Genomic DNA, 7,859 nt, shown 5'->3' on the forward strand with positions numbered 1-7,859 from the left:
AATTTTAAATCCAACCAATTCATCTTGGTGTGTAACCAAAAAAATTTTCAAAAGGCCATTTTAGTAAATGTTTGAAGATCGTCAAGTCCAACCTGATTACCAGTTTCTCATAAAAACTTCAGAGAACATGAAAGAAATTGGGCAAACTTCCTCAACTGGATGAGGGGCATATCAAAATCAGAAGGTTTTCTTCATATTTCCTTTGTATATAGACTTGTGGATTTATCATCCTGATTTAATTTCAGAATATTTTTTATGATATCATGAAAGATTTCTTGATTTTCTTTCCTTCCTGTTTCACTTATAACTTCACTACAATGTTGACTGAGAATGCCTTGCAAATAAAGTACATTGTTTATTTTTTCTTCTACATTCAATCCAATTTTTTCAATGAAGATTTTGTGTTTTTCTAGGATTTCTTAATCAGGGTAAATCAGGATGTCTTTTACGTGGGCTCAGATATCTGAGTACTGGATACACTGGCTGGAGTTCCTACATACTCTGGAAACTGAGGCAGGCCAAAACACAAATTTAAGTCCTTCCTGCATTCCAGAATGAGTTCAATCCAGCTTGGACTCCTTACACCATGGCTCATAAATATATATGTATAATCTATATCCATAATTTATATCTACATATTGATTGATTGTGATATATATATATATATATATATATATATATATATATATATATGGATGTAGCTGCATGGTTGAGTAAATATACAACATCCCTTTTTTAAGGTTTTTTTTTTTTACTTTATTTGGATGTTCTGATTGCATGCATATATGTGTACCCTATGCATGCTTGTTGGATAACTTAGAACTGGGGTTGCGGATGGTTGTGAGACACCATATGGGTGCTGGAAATTGAATCCAGGGCCTCCATAAAAGCAATTAGTGCTCTTAATCACATAGTCATCTCTCCAGCTCCGTGTCTTAAAACTCATATATCACCTTTCTTACAGTGTTTTCCACAATTAATAGCAAATGATAACTCAGTAGATCCTTTGTTAATGGACCAAATCTCTTAAAATTTATTTTATTTATTATGTATAGAAGGAATAATATTTTGGGAGAAAACTTTGTCTGTTTTCATTGGTTGATTTATTCACTTTATATTCTGACAGCAGTTTCCCCTCCCTCCTCTTCTCCCAGTCCCTCCCCCCCACCCTCCCTCCCCATTCACCTCTCCTCTCTTTCTCTTCAGAAAACGGGAAGCCAGAAATAATAAAATAATATTTAAACTCTCTTTCCCTTTCTCCATCTCTCTTCTTTCTCTCTCTCTCTGTGTTTGTTCATTGATGAAGAATTTTAGTTCCCACTCCAAGCTACTTCTCCAAATGCATCTATGACACCATAAGTTATATTACAATTAGAGTATCAAGTAAGCATATTATATGCATAAATATCTACCTTCTCTTTGTAAATGCAATATTTCTGTTTTAAATTCAATCACAGTAAATTTTGTTTTTAAGATTTATATGAAACCTAAGTCAAAATATATTGTTGGCAAAGCTCAATGAAATGCAAACTTTCACTGAGTCATGGCAGAGAAAATGAGATAGAATATATGCAATAAGGACTTTCTGGGTACTTTGAACTTTCAGCATCATATTTTGAGTGATGGTTCCTAGTAGGGTACAAACCTTATATTTCATCAAGTTTGTTACATTTATGTGAATTCTTTTGGTTAGTGTTACTGTAGTACTACTATATGACCTATTGTAAAATTAATGTATTTATTTTACTACAGAATTTCACTCTTCTTTGACTTGACTAAATACCAAAGAATGGAATTATTGGGAAATGATGGAGATAGCATTAATTTGTTTGGAACCTTTCAGTAGATAGAAAAATAAAAACAACAATGTGGTATTTGAAAAAATAGAACATGAGCATGGTGCTATTTTATGAATGTGAATTAAATATATTTAGGGAAGTGATAAAATTATGTTAATATTGCTTAATTTCATGTATGAGAAATGAGAGGTAATAGATAAAGGAACTTTTTTTTGTAGAATTAGAAGATTGATGAGATTTGACTTCAAACAATAAAATGAAGTAGGAAAACTAGAACAGAAGGTAAATTTCAAAGAAAGGAAGAAAATAAAGTAGAAGAAAGACAGTAAGGAAGTCCTGTGGAAAAGGGAGAAAGAATTCTATGAGGCAGATGGGTCAAGGGCACCAGGATGCTGCTTCTCATAGCATCAACTAAGCAGGGCTCATATAGGTCCCTGAGACTGGACTCTACGTGAGACTGAAAGCTCTGTGAGACTATCGATTTGTGTTTAATATTTCAATGTTCTGATATTTATCCAGCTTCCCAATAATTTGTGAAGGCTTTGGATACACTAAATTAAAATAAAGTGGCTCATAGAGCCTGCATGGGTCTGTGCTAGGTCCTCTTTATTTTAGGATTTTGAAGATTGGTGTCTATGTGGAACTCCTAACAGTAGAAGTAGGGGTGTCTTGACCCTTTTGTCTGCTCTTTATCTTCTACTAAGTTGCCTTGCCCATTCCTGATATGAGGATTCCCGCCTAGTCAAGGAACAATACAAGCTATTATATCTTGTTGAGCCCTGTTTGTTTGATATCCCTGAGAAGCCTGCTCTTTTCTGAAGGAAAACAGAAGAGGATTGGATCTGGAGGAGAGGGGAAGTGGGAGGGGGAGATGGGAGGAGAGGCAGGAAAGGAAACTCTGTTCAGGGTGTATTGCATGACAGAAGAATGAATTTTTGTTTGTTTGTTTGTTTGTTTAATTTAAAAATATTAGTTGAAAGCAAAGCCAATAAAATGTAAAGATTAGACTTTTGGAAACTTCAACACCATCAGAGTGACATGAGTTTTCATAATGTGTAAAAAGATAAATTTATTTAAAAAGAAAAAAAACAGAACAGAAACAGAACAACAAACACAACAAAAAGTTCTTGGAGATTTTAAAATGTAATTGTAGAAATGGGAAAATAGAGGACACTGATCTGAATGTGAAAATAGGTAAGGAAAACAGAGATAAAAAACAGTAGGAACTTGGAGTAGAGTGGGCATGGGTGAGATGCCCTGAGGGTGTGAGCTTGGAAGAGCTGGCCCCACTCCTCATCAGATGCAGCAGTGGGAGAGAGGACACTGAGCCTCACCTGGGCAGTGAAGAGAGCTGGCCCCAGGTGGTATGAGCTCCAAAGAAGACAATTGTTAGTACTTGAAGACAATCTGCTTAATTCCCTACAAGCAGATGTAATTTTGTTTGTATCCTGAGGATTTACAAATTATTGTGAAAGTAGATAAATGTTAGAATGTTGAAATATTGAATACGAATTCATCAGTGATGACCTACCAGGGTCAATAGTATCAGGAAATTGAGTCATTTTCTGAGGGAAGTAAAGTGTCTGAGAAAACAAGTTGTGAAATACTTGTTCAAATGTTACAGCATCATCGTGGTGGTGTTCCCTGAGAACTTGACAGATAGCAGCAGATTTTTTTTTTTTAGTTAACAATGTTACCTGTTTCATATAACAAATGAGTGACTTCCTAAACACAGCATTTTAAATATCTGCCAATTATTCACATTAGGCACATAATCGTTAATGATATATGGAGTTTTCTACCTTGGGAATTAGTAAGGTCCCTAATGAAACCATATATGTGTGTCACTTAGCAACAAACAATATTAGGGAAAAGGAAGCTGTGTGTGAAGAATTCAAATAAAGCTATTTCAAGGACTGTGAGTGTAGTGGAGAAAGATACATAGATTCAGGCATGGTGGCTAACACAGACTACTACAGAACTTGAAAGGAGGAAAAAGAAGGACCATGAGTTCAAGGTCTTTAATTAGAGCCACCATGGATAACTTGAAACTGTGTCTCAAGAAACCAACCAACTCACCAGACGATCCAACAGGAAAAAAGGTGCATTGATTATAATATGCTTCATTTGATATTAACCTAACAGTTTAGAGAAGTAGCTCATTTGCTTCTAAGTGCTAGTTGACAAAAGAAAATTAATTTAGTCTCTTCTTTTGGATAACATGGTGAACTTGTATTTTGTGGTATCATGAATTATGCTGTGTGTGGTTAAAAGGATTTAAAAATAGCTTCAGAAAGAGCAGAGCATAACAGTGACATAATAAAAATCTGGTGACCTTTAAAAATGAAAAAAAAAAAAACAAACAAATTTTCTGATGTTCCAACAGTGGGAAATTTCAAAAATATACATGAAGAATTAGACTTTAATTGTATTCAAAAGTACAATTATGGGCTTTGATTTATTATAGTAGTTTAGTTTTTTTCTCAGAATTTGTATCGATTTGATTACTTGTCTATAACACATGAATTCACACAGGTGTGCATGCACACGCGCACATACACACACACACACAAACACACACACACCATGGAAAACACTGCAAAATGTTGCCCAACAGAATTAGCATCCATTAAATAGTTGATTGCAGTTGATGCTAGGCAGCACTTGTGCATTTATAAGAATAGTTCTTACTCGTTTACTTCAGCTCAAGGTCTTGACAAATGGCATAGGGTAGAAAAGATATTTAGCTTGGATAGCTGTATAGTAAAAAATATCTATTGCTCCTGTTTACCTAACCTTGCTATTATAGTTGTCAGAATTCCCATGCTATGATGCAAGATTACAGAGTTCCTGTTCTTATACTAATGAAAATACTTCTAAAATATAAGTGAAGTTGAAAGTATGTGCCATGATGCTTAAGGTAAATGAAGGTATGATTCATGAAGATGACAGCCCTTTTGGGGAGTTAGGAAAAAAGGATTTTCTTAGCTCAGGCTGCAATAAAAAGTATAGTGGCTCCTTTAGCAACATCTAAATGTGTTGAAACTTTGTAGCAATACAACCTGCCTAAGCCAGTACAGGCTTCAGCCTTACCAGGTATGTTTTTCTCTCTACATATTTTCAAGTGGGAATGATGGGAGTTTATTTTTGTAAAAATATAATAAAAGTCTATGAGTACTCTATTTAGTTGCTTTTTACTAATTTATTTGCTTTTATAATTTTTTCATAAAACAGAAATACTTTAAATATATTGAATTCATGTGTCTTTAATTTGTAAAAAATTTTAAGTATGATTTGATTATTTAATTTTTCCCTTTCATTTCTTTCCTCTAAGTCCACTCATATACTCCCCATATTTTCCCTTTTAAATTGATAAAGTTAACAGTAGACAGACTAAGGAGCTTGAGCTTATATATTTAGGAGTAATACATTTTTTAGTTATGTTTTTATGGACAATTACATAATACATCACTGTACTTATAGACTCCAAATAGTTAACGACATAAACCAGCTTTCTGCTCTATACTCAATTGCAAGGAACTCTACAACCCTATAATATTTTTTAAATTAAAGAGGAGTATTCAGGATAACTGGTTAATTGTCTCTGAAGAAGGTTGACCACAGTGCATTCACTAGTGTTGTTACAGAGTAGGGAGAATCAGCAGCTCAGTGTTCCTCCATCTCCTGTTTATGGAAGGATTTGTGCCCCATGTTATTTTCATTCTCCCATAAATGCTCACAGTGTAACAGTGAAGTCTATGCTAAATGATAGAGTACACATAAATGTCCTGCAGGGAAGAAAAGGGAGAGTAACCCACTGGCATTTCATAATTTTTCTCTTATGAGCTCTCTAATGTGAATAGATGAAAATAAGTCCTCTATGGAAGATAGTGGGTTCAGTGTTTATGTATGAGGAGACTGGAAAAAAGGTCTAGATATTTTTAAATAGGCATATTTATAGAACAATGGTTAAAGGGAGGAAAGCAATTTGCTAAATAATTAGATCTCTACCACAAAAAAAATGTGCATTATATTCAATGATTTTCAAGAAAATTTTCTTTTTACTTAAATTATGTTTTGAGGCCATATTTTATTCATTTCTCCACTTGATTCAAACAAATGTAATTGTAATTTTATAATTAGCAAAATATTCCCATAATGTTTATGTACATTTAGAACAGTTTCATTATTATCTACTGTGATCTAAACCTTCATTGGGGTCTTAAAACAATGGTAAAAATAATCAGTTTGTATAGCTTACAACATGATCAAAAATTGAAGTCAAATCTCCTAATACTTTCACAACAAACAAGCACATGTTTTGTAACTTGTATCAAAGAACTTCTGCCAACTACAAGCTTTTTGAAGTTCTGAGGTGAACAGCAATGTCTTGAGTTCACACACCTGACATGTCTCTGAGCTAACCCAATGGCCGAATGTAGATGCGTAAGAAGGGACAAATGTGCCTTGAGTGTACAAGACACCAGAGCATCAGAAGACCACAACAGCTCTAAGTTACTGCTTACAATTTATACAGAAGAGACTTTGGGTGAGAAACACACCCTAGAGAGGGCATCATAAATCAGAATAAACATATCTATGATCTTGCAAGTGTTGTACACACTGACCTGAGTCTTGGGCTTCCTGCTTTCCTTTAGAGAGCAGTGGGCTGCAGTACCTCCCTCCACCAGGACCTGAGACTAGATGATTCAGAATCAAAGTCCACACGAACCCATAAGCACTTTGCTGCAGTGAACCACCTAAAGTCAGTGTTGGTGTGTGACTTTCATTGAGCAGTATGGAAAGTTTCAATAATATCCATATATTCTTGACAGTCAAAACTACAACATATTTGTGGCAATTTATGTTTTCTACACCAAGACTCTGATCATAGATGATCCATATTTAGGTTCTTAATAATAAGTCATTTCACAGTAGAGAATTAAATATTAGCCCTAGCTGGAGGAGCTACCTGGGGTATCTTCCTGAGTCTTAGCAGATACTTCCACTTTTAAAACAGGCAGGACTAGCGGAGACACAGTGCTTTCATCCTACATACTCGGTCTAAAAGATTCTCTTGGATGTTGCTTATTGTTTACAATAGGTAGTCTAAACCAGTATTGGTGAAAAGCAAAATCATCCACAGCCAATTCACCAAATGCCACTGAAACTGCTAATGGTTACTCAAAGTCTACATATGGATATGGTGAAGTTGAATTAGTTCAAGAAGCGTAAACATTGCTCTTTAGTTTTCCATAAGGTTTTAGTTTTTGCATCTACTTTGAAACTGGCTCAATACAACATGTTTTTTTCACTTTCCAATGTTCTACTGAAGAGCAATACAGAAACACTGTATTTTACCATTCTCTTATAAGCACAACCACTACTCAGAGAAGCAACAAATTGTTCAATATGTTGATATAAAGACTAATTTTAAGATAATTAAAAATCTGTCCAAAATTCCCCTTGGGAACAGATGACACAGATCTGAATAATACTGTGTTTGGGACAGATTAGCTCATAAATAATGCTCTCATGGAATCATGGGTCAGATAAAAGGAGGTATCTTCTAAGAATTCAAACTCAAAATAACTTCCCAGTTTCCTGATTAGGGTTGGTTTCTAGAACAAAGGAAGAACAGATTGTGGGAACTTTCAAGCAAACAAGTCAGAAGGTCAGGACTAAGCAAAATAGTGCTCTCACTGGTGTGTTTGCAAGTAGAAAAAAATGATCTGAAATCCTAACACTTTCAGTTTTGCCTATTTCATGGCATTATAGAAGGCTTCAAGTGAGACTCTGCCTCTGCTACCATGAAAAACATCATAGACCATTCTTGACTAATGGAACAAAGAGCTACTGGAGACCCTGATCTTTTTTAAAAATACACTGAGGTTGAAAGCTACTCTGACAGAGAGGAAGCTCAATGAAAGACTTAGACATTTTTATCTTTCTCCTATATTCTATTTTTTCAGGTGTCATGATCAGTGGTGAGAAGACAAAATGCTGAGCTCCGTGAACCCCCACAACATGACATATCTGAACCCTGGAACTGTAATATTG

The sequence above is a fragment of the Mastomys coucha genome, unplaced genomic scaffold (genome assembly GCF_008632895.1).
Source record: "Mastomys coucha isolate ucsf_1 unplaced genomic scaffold, UCSF_Mcou_1 pScaffold21, whole genome shotgun sequence".
Lineage (NCBI taxonomy): Eukaryota > Metazoa > Chordata > Mammalia > Rodentia > Muridae > Mastomys > Mastomys coucha.